The sequence below is a fragment of the Bufo bufo genome, chromosome 4 (genome assembly GCF_905171765.1).
Source record: "Bufo bufo chromosome 4, aBufBuf1.1, whole genome shotgun sequence".
In the NCBI taxonomy this organism is placed as follows: Eukaryota; Metazoa; Chordata; class Amphibia; order Anura; family Bufonidae; genus Bufo; species Bufo bufo.
The window spans coordinates 287215795-287225797 of record NC_053392.1 but is presented as its reverse complement, the minus strand read 5'-3'; positions in this window follow the sequence as shown (position 1 = coordinate 287225797).

Here is a 10003-nt window from a genome sequence, read left to right as displayed (position 1 = left end):
CATTATACTCTGGAGACAATGCAGAGAGACACATCTATACATGAGGAGAGGAAGACGCCCATTCTTCAGATTGGTGGGAGTCCTGGAAGTGTAACCAGCACCTATCAGACATTATCATATTAGTTAAAGAAGCACTCCTACAAAAATTAGTATTCTCTGACATGTTAGAAAAGTGCATGATGTAATCGGTAGTGAAGGTAATTGTCTTAACTCCGTTAAAATAACATAGATCTAACCTCCGTTCTAATCCTCAGCTGTGTCATGTGATCAACACTTTGATCTCCAACGGCAGTGAACGTAACCTTTTACCTCCGTTATAATAACATAGATCTAACCTCCGTTCCAATCCTTAGCTGTGTCATGTGATCAACACTTTGATCTCCAACGGCAGTGAACGTAATCTTATTACCTCCGTTATAATAACATAGATCTAACCTCTGTTCCAATCCTTAGCTGTGTCATGTGACCAACTCTCTGATTTCCAACTGACACAGGACAGGAGAAGTCAGTCACTTCTCTATTCATTCCTATGAGACTGACATTGAGGCTCCCATAGGAATACATAGAGAAAGTGACTTCTTGTCCACACATAAGATGCGGTGTTATTTGGAAAGTCTGATTGCTGGCCACATGACACGGCTGAGGATCAGAAGGGAGGGGATAACTCATAAATACAGTAACTGGTGAGAAGATTACCTTCACTACAGATTACATAATTTACCTTTCTAACAGCTCAGAGAATACAAAATTTAGTGGGAGTGCTTCTTTAATATACAGTACTTTTGCCATAAATGTCTCAAAATATCCCATTAAAGGGTTTGTGCCACTTCAGCAAATAGCAGCCTATGTAAAATCTACATGATAAATGCCATTTGCTCAAGTGAGACAACCCCTTTAAGTTTAATTGTGGCCTTGAAATCAGTTCAGTCTTCCAGTGTGGTGCTTCAACCAAAAAAGATTGTGGATGTCTGATTCAGACCCATCCTGATGCAAGATATTGTTTTTTGAGTTGAATTGTATTTTTGTGCATTTGCCTTAAAACAAGACATACAATTGTTGTTTGTTCCTGTAGCTCTTAGTGGACAACCACAATATTATCTCAGTATAAGCTGTAATAGTAGCCTTGGCCTCTTGCCACTTTGTGTTGTGGAGAATATAGAAAGGAGGGTGTGATACTGGATATGTACAGGAAAACCCATATCATTCAGTTTCATAACAGACAAGTCCTCAAAGGCTTCCAGTTATCATACGAAGCAATGAAGAAAGTGGCTAGAGTAAGTAGTTCATATCTATCTATTGATCTCTCTCTATCTCATATACAGTATCTATCTATCTATCTATCTATCTATCTATCTATCTATCTATCTATCTATCTATCTATCTATCTATCTACAGTATCTATCTATCTATCTATCTATCTATCTATCTATCTATCTATCTATCTATCTATCTATCTATCTACAGTATCTATCTATCTATCTATCTATCTATCTATCTACAGTATCTATCTATCTACAGTATCTATCTATCTATCTACAGTATCTATCTATCTATCTATCTATCTATCTATCTATCTATCTATCTATCTACAGTATCTATCTATCTATCTACAGTATCTATCTATCTACAGTATCTATCTATCTATCTACAGTATCTATCTATCTATCTATCTATCTATCTACAGTATCTATCTATCTATCTATCTACAGTATCTATCTACAGTATCTATCTATCTATCTATCTATCTATCTATCTATCTATCTATCTATCTATCTATCTACAGTATCTATCTATCTATCTACAGTATCTATCTACAGTATCTATCTATCTATCTATCTACAGTATCTATCTACAGTATCTATCTATCTATCTATCTATCTATCTATCTATCTATCTATCTATCTATCTGTCTGTCTATCTATCTGTCTATCTATCTATCCATCTATCTAATCTCATAAAGCTTTTTTTTAAACTTGGACATCCCCTTTAAACTTCTTTTCAATGGTAGTATAGTTGCTTGTAATCTATGTTGTCTGTAGGCAGATTTTATCAGTTCTTAATATCTGATCTTTCATATCTGATACAGTAATGGTACAAACAATGGGTGTCATTTACGATTATAAATACGCCTATATTAGGTGTATTTCTGGCACTGGTTGTGCCAAACGGTTGTTTGCGCTGCAATATGCAACTTTTCTTTAAGGGTTTCTGTCACCAGATTTAACCCTATTAAGCTAGCGGATATTAGCGATGTGCTAATGTCAGCTAAACCTAACTAGCCTATTCCTACTTTTATCTATGCCCCCGTTAGGCCAGAAATCTAACTTTTATAATATGCTAATTAGCCTCTAGGATCGGGGGGGACGGGTTATTCCTGCTCCTAGAGGCTCCGTTCTCCCACCTTTGTCGCCTTCCTCCAAGTCCTGATTGACAGGGCCAGGCAGCGCTCTCATCTGTCTGCCAGCCTGTGCTCTGGTGAAATCTCACGCCGTTCAGCATTCGGCGCAGCCGCGGTGAGGAAGCTGGCAGCCTGCGAGCGTCTTTCCCTCTAAAACGCCGGTCTTAATAAATGACCCCCAATGTTCCTGTGTACAAGGTAAAGAAACAACAAATAAATTACCAGAAATGTTTGTAACACAAGGTCACTTAGTAGTGTCCTTATCTGTCCATGTATCCACCCATCCATTCACTCACACCTGCATTTTCATCGTGTACCTCCACCCAAAATGATATTGTCTTTGGATGCAGCTGGATGAGTCTAATAATAGAAGCCGGTGTTATTACCTTCCTATTTCCCGTGCTCTTCTCTGATGGATGTTCAAGAGAAAGTTAGAGAATGTCACAGGGCTGAAAAACACAAAATACAGGGCTGAAGCATCGTACAGATCGATTACATCCACCATGTTGCTTTACAAGTCTCAGTAATCATATTTATCATGGTAAGGACCTAGAAATCATGGAGGTAGCACACTCCGCAGTCCCCTCCCCTGTGGAGCTCACAATCACATTCACGGACAATGTAATATGTATGACTATATTACCATTCTGCCAGCAGCCACCGTATATGTGTGACCAGGTTATCAGTATGGTTGTCAATGCTAAAGGTGGTCATGCATGGTAGATAGCATGCAGCTTTTCCCTGTATCCCCTGCCCCCCATACATATGCATGCTCAGTTTTACCCAGTGTGCATGAGGCCTTAAAGAGTAAGGTTAAAGGGGTTGTCTAACTTCAGGAAATTGCATTTATCATGTAGACAAGGCACTTACTAATGTATTATGATTGTCCATATTGCCTCCCTTGCTGGCTTCATACATTTTTCCATCACATTATACACGGCTTCAGGGGTTACGACCACCCTGCAATCCAGGATCGGTTACCGTGCTTGCACATTATAGGAAAAAGGGCCGGTCTCTAGGAGAAGTGTATAATGTGAAGGAAATATGAATCCAGCCAGCAAAGGAGGCAATATGGACAATCACAATACATTAGTAAGTGCCTTGTATTAACTTTCTCTACATGATAAATGCCATTTGATTAAAGAGAACCTTTCACCGCTCCTGACATGTCTGTTTTAATATCTTCATGCATTCCCCATGTAATAATAATTCTTGAATATCTATTCTTATCGCTCTATCTGGTGCCATTCCTTCATTAATTCTACTAGAAGTTATGAATGAATTGCTATTAGCCTTCAGTAAGGGTACAGAGGGGTGTTACCAGCTGGGGGGGGTGTACCTGCACAGTCTCACCCTATCCAATCAGTGCAGCCATTTTCAGACTTTGCAGGTACACACCCCCAACTGGTTTCCTCCCCTCTGTACCCTTACTGAAGGCTAATAGCAATTCATTCATAACTTCTAGTAGAAATAATAAAGGAATGGCACAACATAGAGACATAAGAATAGATGCTCCAGAATTGTTATTACATGGGAAATGCATGGAGCTATGAAAACAGACATGTCGGGAATGGTGAAAGGTTCTCTTTAAGTGAGACAACCCCTTTAAGGAAATACGCTGCTGCCAGATACCTTTAAAGGGGTTGTGCAACTTTCTTTTTCAATATTCGCCCCAGACAGCTGTACCTGCAGAAGAATCCATACTCACTGGCTTTCTTTTCCAGTTTTCAGGTCCCCGTCCTATAAGCGGACACGGTCATGTGCGCAACTGTAGCCAATAACTGGCTTCTGTGGCAATGTACAGTGCCTCGCCCCCTTGACTTTTTTTTTTCATATTTTGGTGCCTCACAACCTGGAATTAACATGGATTGCTTGATGATTTGCATCATTTCATTTACAGAACATGCCCACAACTTTGAAGATGTTTTATTTTTATTTATTGTAAAGCAAACAACAAATAGGACAAAATATCAGAAAAAGTCAATGTGCATAACTATTCACCCCCCTAAAGTCAATACTTTGTAGAGCCACCTTTTGCGCAATCGCAGCTCCAAGTCGCTTTGGATAAGTCTCTATGAGCTTGCCTCATCTTACCACTGGGATTTTTGCCCATTCCTCCTTACAAAACTGCTCCAGCTCCTTCAAGTTGGATGGTTTGCGCTTGTGAACAGCAATCTTTAAGTTTGACCACAGATTTTCTATTGGATTGAGATCTGGACTTTGACTAGGCCAGTGGTCGGCAAGCCGCGGCTCGCGAGCCACATGCGGCTCTTTACACACTTTAATGCGGCTCTTCTGCAGGGCTCCAGATGGCGACTTTTTAGTCTTGTCGCCATTTGCGACTAGACCCGCGGCCGCAGCTCTGCTCAATACAGCGGCGGGCACAGGAGCTGATGATAGTTCTCAGCAGCGCAGGAGGAGTCTCTCCCTCCCCCCTGTGCTGCTGCCGCCGCCTCAGCCAATAGGAATAGACGGAAGGAGGAGGGGGGGGGGGGGGCGCACTGCGCCACCATTGAAGAAAACTGACCTGTAATACAAATACAGGAGGCGGGTGCTGGAATCAAATAGCCGGCACCCGACCTCTGTGACAGGGGGCTGCGATCAGCTGCAGTTGAGTTAACCCTTCAGGTGCGGTACCTGAGGGGTTAATTGTAGCTGATCGCAGCCCCCTGTCACAAAGGTCGGGTGCCGGCTATTTGATTCCAGCACCCGCCTCCTGTATTTGTATAAGAAACGTTGGTGGCACAGTGCGCCGCCCCCCCCCCCAGTATAATAAACGTTGGTGGCACAGTGCGCCCCCCCCCCCCCCCCCCCCAGTATAATAAACATTGGTGGCACAGTGGGAAGTGCCAATGAGGGTTAAAAATAATAAAAGAAAATCAACTCACCTCCTCCAGTTGATCGCGTAGCTGTCGGTTTCCTGTTCTTACTTCTTTCTTCAGGACCTGTGGTGACGTCACTGAGCTCATCACATGGACCATTACCATGGTGATGTATCATGTGATGAGCACAGTGATGTCACCACAGGTCCTGAAGCAAAAACAGGAGACGATCAATTGGAGGAGGTGAGTTAATAATTTTTTTATTTTTTAACCCTCATTGGCACTGCCCACTGCGCCACCAATGTTTATTATATTGAGGGGGGCGCACTGCGCCACCAATGTTTATTATATTGGGGTGATGGGGGGGGCGCATTGCGCCACCATTGTTTATTATATTGAGGGGGGGCGCACTGCGCCACCAATGTTTATTATATTGGGGTGATGGGGGGGCGCACTGCGCCACCAATGTTTATTATATTGGGGTGATGGGGGGGCGCACTGCGCCACCAATGTTTATTATATTGGGGTGATGGGGGGGCGCACTGCGCCACCAATGTTTATTATATTGGGGTGATGGGGGGGCGCACTGCGCCACCATTGTTTATTATATTGAGGGGGGGGCGCACTGCGCAACCAATGTTTATTATATTGGGGTGATGGGGGGGGGGCGCACTGCGCCACCAATGTTTATTATATTGACCTTCTACTAAGCATTCTGTATTAAAGAATGCTATTATTTTCCCTTATAACCATGTTATAAGGGAAAATAATACAGTGAATAGACTTTCATCCTAGGAACCATGCGTGAAAATCACCGCTCATGTGCACAGCCCCATAGAAGTGAATGGGTCCGGATTTAGTGCGGGTGCATTCCGGTATTTTGAATGCCGGATCTGGCACTAATACATTCCTATGGGGAAAAATGCTGGATCCGGCATTCAGGCAAATCTTCATTTTTTTTCGCCGGAGATAAAACCGTAGCATGCTACGGTTTTATCTTTTGCCTGATCAGTCAAAATGACTGAACTGAAGACATCCTGGTGCATCCTGAACGGATTTCTCTCCATTCAGAATGCATGGGGATATGCCTGATCAGTTCTTTTCCGGTATAGAGCCCCTGTGACGGAACTCTATGCCAGAAATGAAAAACGCTACTCTGAAAGTACTTTAAAATATTAAGTTTAAATCCCCCCTTTCCCAATTTTACATATAAAATATATAAACAATAAATAAATAAACATATTACATAGCGCTGCGTCCGAAAAGTCCAAACTATTCAATTATTAAAAAATATCTCCTATGCGGTGAGCATTCGCCATTTTTTAGTCACCTTGTCACCCCAAAAAATAGCATAGGACTGTTCTATTATGGGCCGAATGTTTCATAAAATGCGAAATGCACGCAGCTTTTTTTGGTGTTTTTTTTTTTTTTGCACGGTATTGAGTATCACAATGCTTTTTTATGGTGACGAAAGCGAATCAAAATTTTGGTTTCAAAACAACCCTACGCCGATCTGATCGGCGTAGCGTTGTCACGATACCAAAATTTTGATTCAGTTTCGATTTGGCGACTAAAAATTTGATTTGGCTCCTAAATTTTTCAGTTCAGGAGCCAATGGCTACTAGGTATTTTTTTTAGTCTGGAGCACTGTTCTGTGTGCCGGGCGCCCGCTCCCCTCCCTCCTCTCGGGGGCGGCGGCCTGCGGCTGTCCTGCCTACATGTGTGCCGTGCGGCGCTCAGGCCAAAGGAGGCGTCACTGACTGTCAGTGGGGCCGCGGCGGAGGGAGGCGAGGAGGCGGAGCTGCTCTGTCTGCTGTGGCCTGTAAAAGCTGCCCCTCCAGGCTGGCAGCAGAAGAACACAGTCACAGAGTAACACTGAGGCACAACTTGTTGGAACTTGGCCGACACTGCTGGACTCTAGTCTGGACTCTGGAGAAGACACCTTAAGGCAGAGCCAGCTGAGATTGGAGCCAGGACCAGACCGACCCCACTCCAGCCAGACCCCAGTGATATATCAGGTACCGACTCCAACATTGTCCCTCATCATGTCACCCCCCCTGATGGTGCAGACTCCAACATTGTCCCCCATTAGGGAGCATAATGGATGGGGGCTGACGGCTGTCATGGGGGGCATGATGGCTGACATGGGAGTAATGATGGATGGGTGCTGACGGCTGACATGGGCATGATGGATGGGGTGCTGACATGGGGGGCTGATGGCTGACTGCTGACGGCTGACATAAGGTCATGATGGCTGACATGGGGGGCATGATGGATGGGGGCTGACGGCTGACATGGGCATGATGGATGGAGTGCTGACATGGGGGGCTGACGGCTGACATGGGGTGCTGACGGCTGACATAGGGGCATGATGGCTGACATGGGGGGCATGATGGATGGGGGCTGACATGGGCATGATGGATGGGGTGCTGACGGCTGACATGGGGGGCATGATGGCTGACATGGGGGGCTGATGGCTGACATGGGGGGTAATGATGGATGGGGGCTGACATGGGCATGATGGGGTGCTGACGGCTGACATGGGCATGATGGATGGGGTGCTGACGGCTGACATGGGCATGATGGGTGGGGTGCTGACGGCTGACATGGGCATGATGAATGGGGGGCTGATGGCTGACGGCTGACATAGGGGCATGACGGCTGACATGGGGGGCATGATGGATGGGGGCTGACGGCTGACATGGGCATGATGGATGGGGTGCTGACGGCTGATATGGGGGGCTGATCTGAGGTATGATTAACATTGGGGGTCTGATTGCTGGTCTGACCTGAGGTATAATGGAAAATATTGTTTCTTATTATACTCCTCTAAAACCTATGTGCATCTTATAGGGCGAAAAGTACAGTCCTCAAACCAGATTGAAGCAGATCGAAGATATCAGGACCACACAGAGGAGAAGCCAGCTGCTGCAGACAGAACCAGGACCTGGTGAGCTGCGGGCGGGGAGGGGGGGGGGGGGGGTCACCGAGATGTAGCTTCGCTTGTGTTGCCAAAAAATCCTTGCACAGGCTCTGGTCACGTCCACGTGACAGGGCCGGTGCAAAGAGTCCCACAGTACCCGACCTATGTGGATACTTGCATGCAGAATATTCTCAATAAAAACTTATTGAAACTAAAAACAGTGTACCATCCTATGTATTTTCGGTTTTAAAAATGTGGCTCTCAAAATAAATTTCAATCGTGGTTTTGGCGAGATTTGGCTCAGTTGAAAAAAAAGGTTGCCCACCACTGGACTAGGCCATTCCAATACATTTACATGTTTCCCCCTTAAACCACTCAAGTGTTGCTTTAGCAGTGTGTTTGGGGTCATTGTCCTGCTGGAAGGTGAACCTCCACCCTAGCCTCAGATCACGCACAGAGTGGTACAGGTTTTGCTCAAGAATATCCCTATATTTAGCACCATCCATCTTTCCCTCAACTCTGACCAGTTTCCCAGTCCCAGCTGCTGAAAAACATCCCCACAGCATGATTCTGCCACCACCATGTTTCACTGTGGGGATGGTGTTCTTTGGGTGATGTGATGTGTGGGGATTGCGCCAGACATAGAGTTTTCTTTGATGGCTGAAAAGTTCAATTTTAGTCTCATCAGACCAGAGCACCTTCCTCCGTACATTTTGGGAGTCTCCCACATGCTTTTTTGCAAACTCACAACGTGCCTTTTTGTTTTTAGCTGAAAGTAATGGCTTTCTTCTGGCCTCTCAGCCATAAAGACCATCTCTATGGAGCATATGGCTTATTGTCGTCCTATGAACAGATACTCCAGTCTCTGCTGTGGAACTCTGCAGCTCCTCCAGGGTTACCTTAGGTCTCTGTGCTGACTATCAGATCAATGCCCTCCTTGCCCGGTCCATGAGTTTTGGGGGGCGGCCGTCTCTTGGCAGGTTGGCTGTTGTGCCATGTTCTTTCCATTTGGTTATGATAGATTTGATGGTGCTCCTGGGGATCATCAAAGATTTGGATATTTTTTTATAACCTAACCCTGACTTGTACTTCTCAACAACATTGTCCCTTACTTGTTTGGAGAGTTCCTTGGTCTTCACAGCAGTGTTTAGTTAGTGATGCCTCTTGCTTAGGTGTTGTAGCCTCTGTGGCCTTTCAAAAAAGGTGTGTATATGTAATGACAGATCATGTGACACTTAGATTGCACACAGGTGACATCATTTCACTAATTATGTGACTTCTGAAGGTAATTGGTTGCACCAGAGCTTTTTATGGGCTTCCTAACAAAGGGGGTCAATACATACGCACATGCCAATTTTCTGTTTTCTATATCTAAACAATAGTTTTATCTATATATGTTTCTCATTTCTCTTCACCAACTTAGACTATTGTGTTCTGATCCTTCACATAAAATTCAGATTAACAAAACATTGAACTTAAGGCTGTAATGTAACAAAACACGAAAAAAGTCAAGGGGGGAATACTTTTGCAAGGCACTGTATACCCAAGCAGTGCGTCACTGTTGGGTCACATGCTACTTGGGGATATGTCAGTGCGGAGGCCAGTCATTGGTTGCAGCAGTGCCCATGACATCTTCTGAGCAGAAGTTGACAGAAGCAGGCCGAAAGACCAGTGAAGGGAGCCAGCGAGCCGCAGAGGGCAGGTGAGTATGGATTCTTTCACAGGTACAACTGCCTGGGGTGCAAATAAAAAAAAAAAAACTGGACAGCCCTTTAAAGATTAGCACAGGTTTTGTTCAGGTGAGATATCGAACTGCTTTTGCATTGCCTGAATAGACAAGCTGATTAAGAAGTTGACACT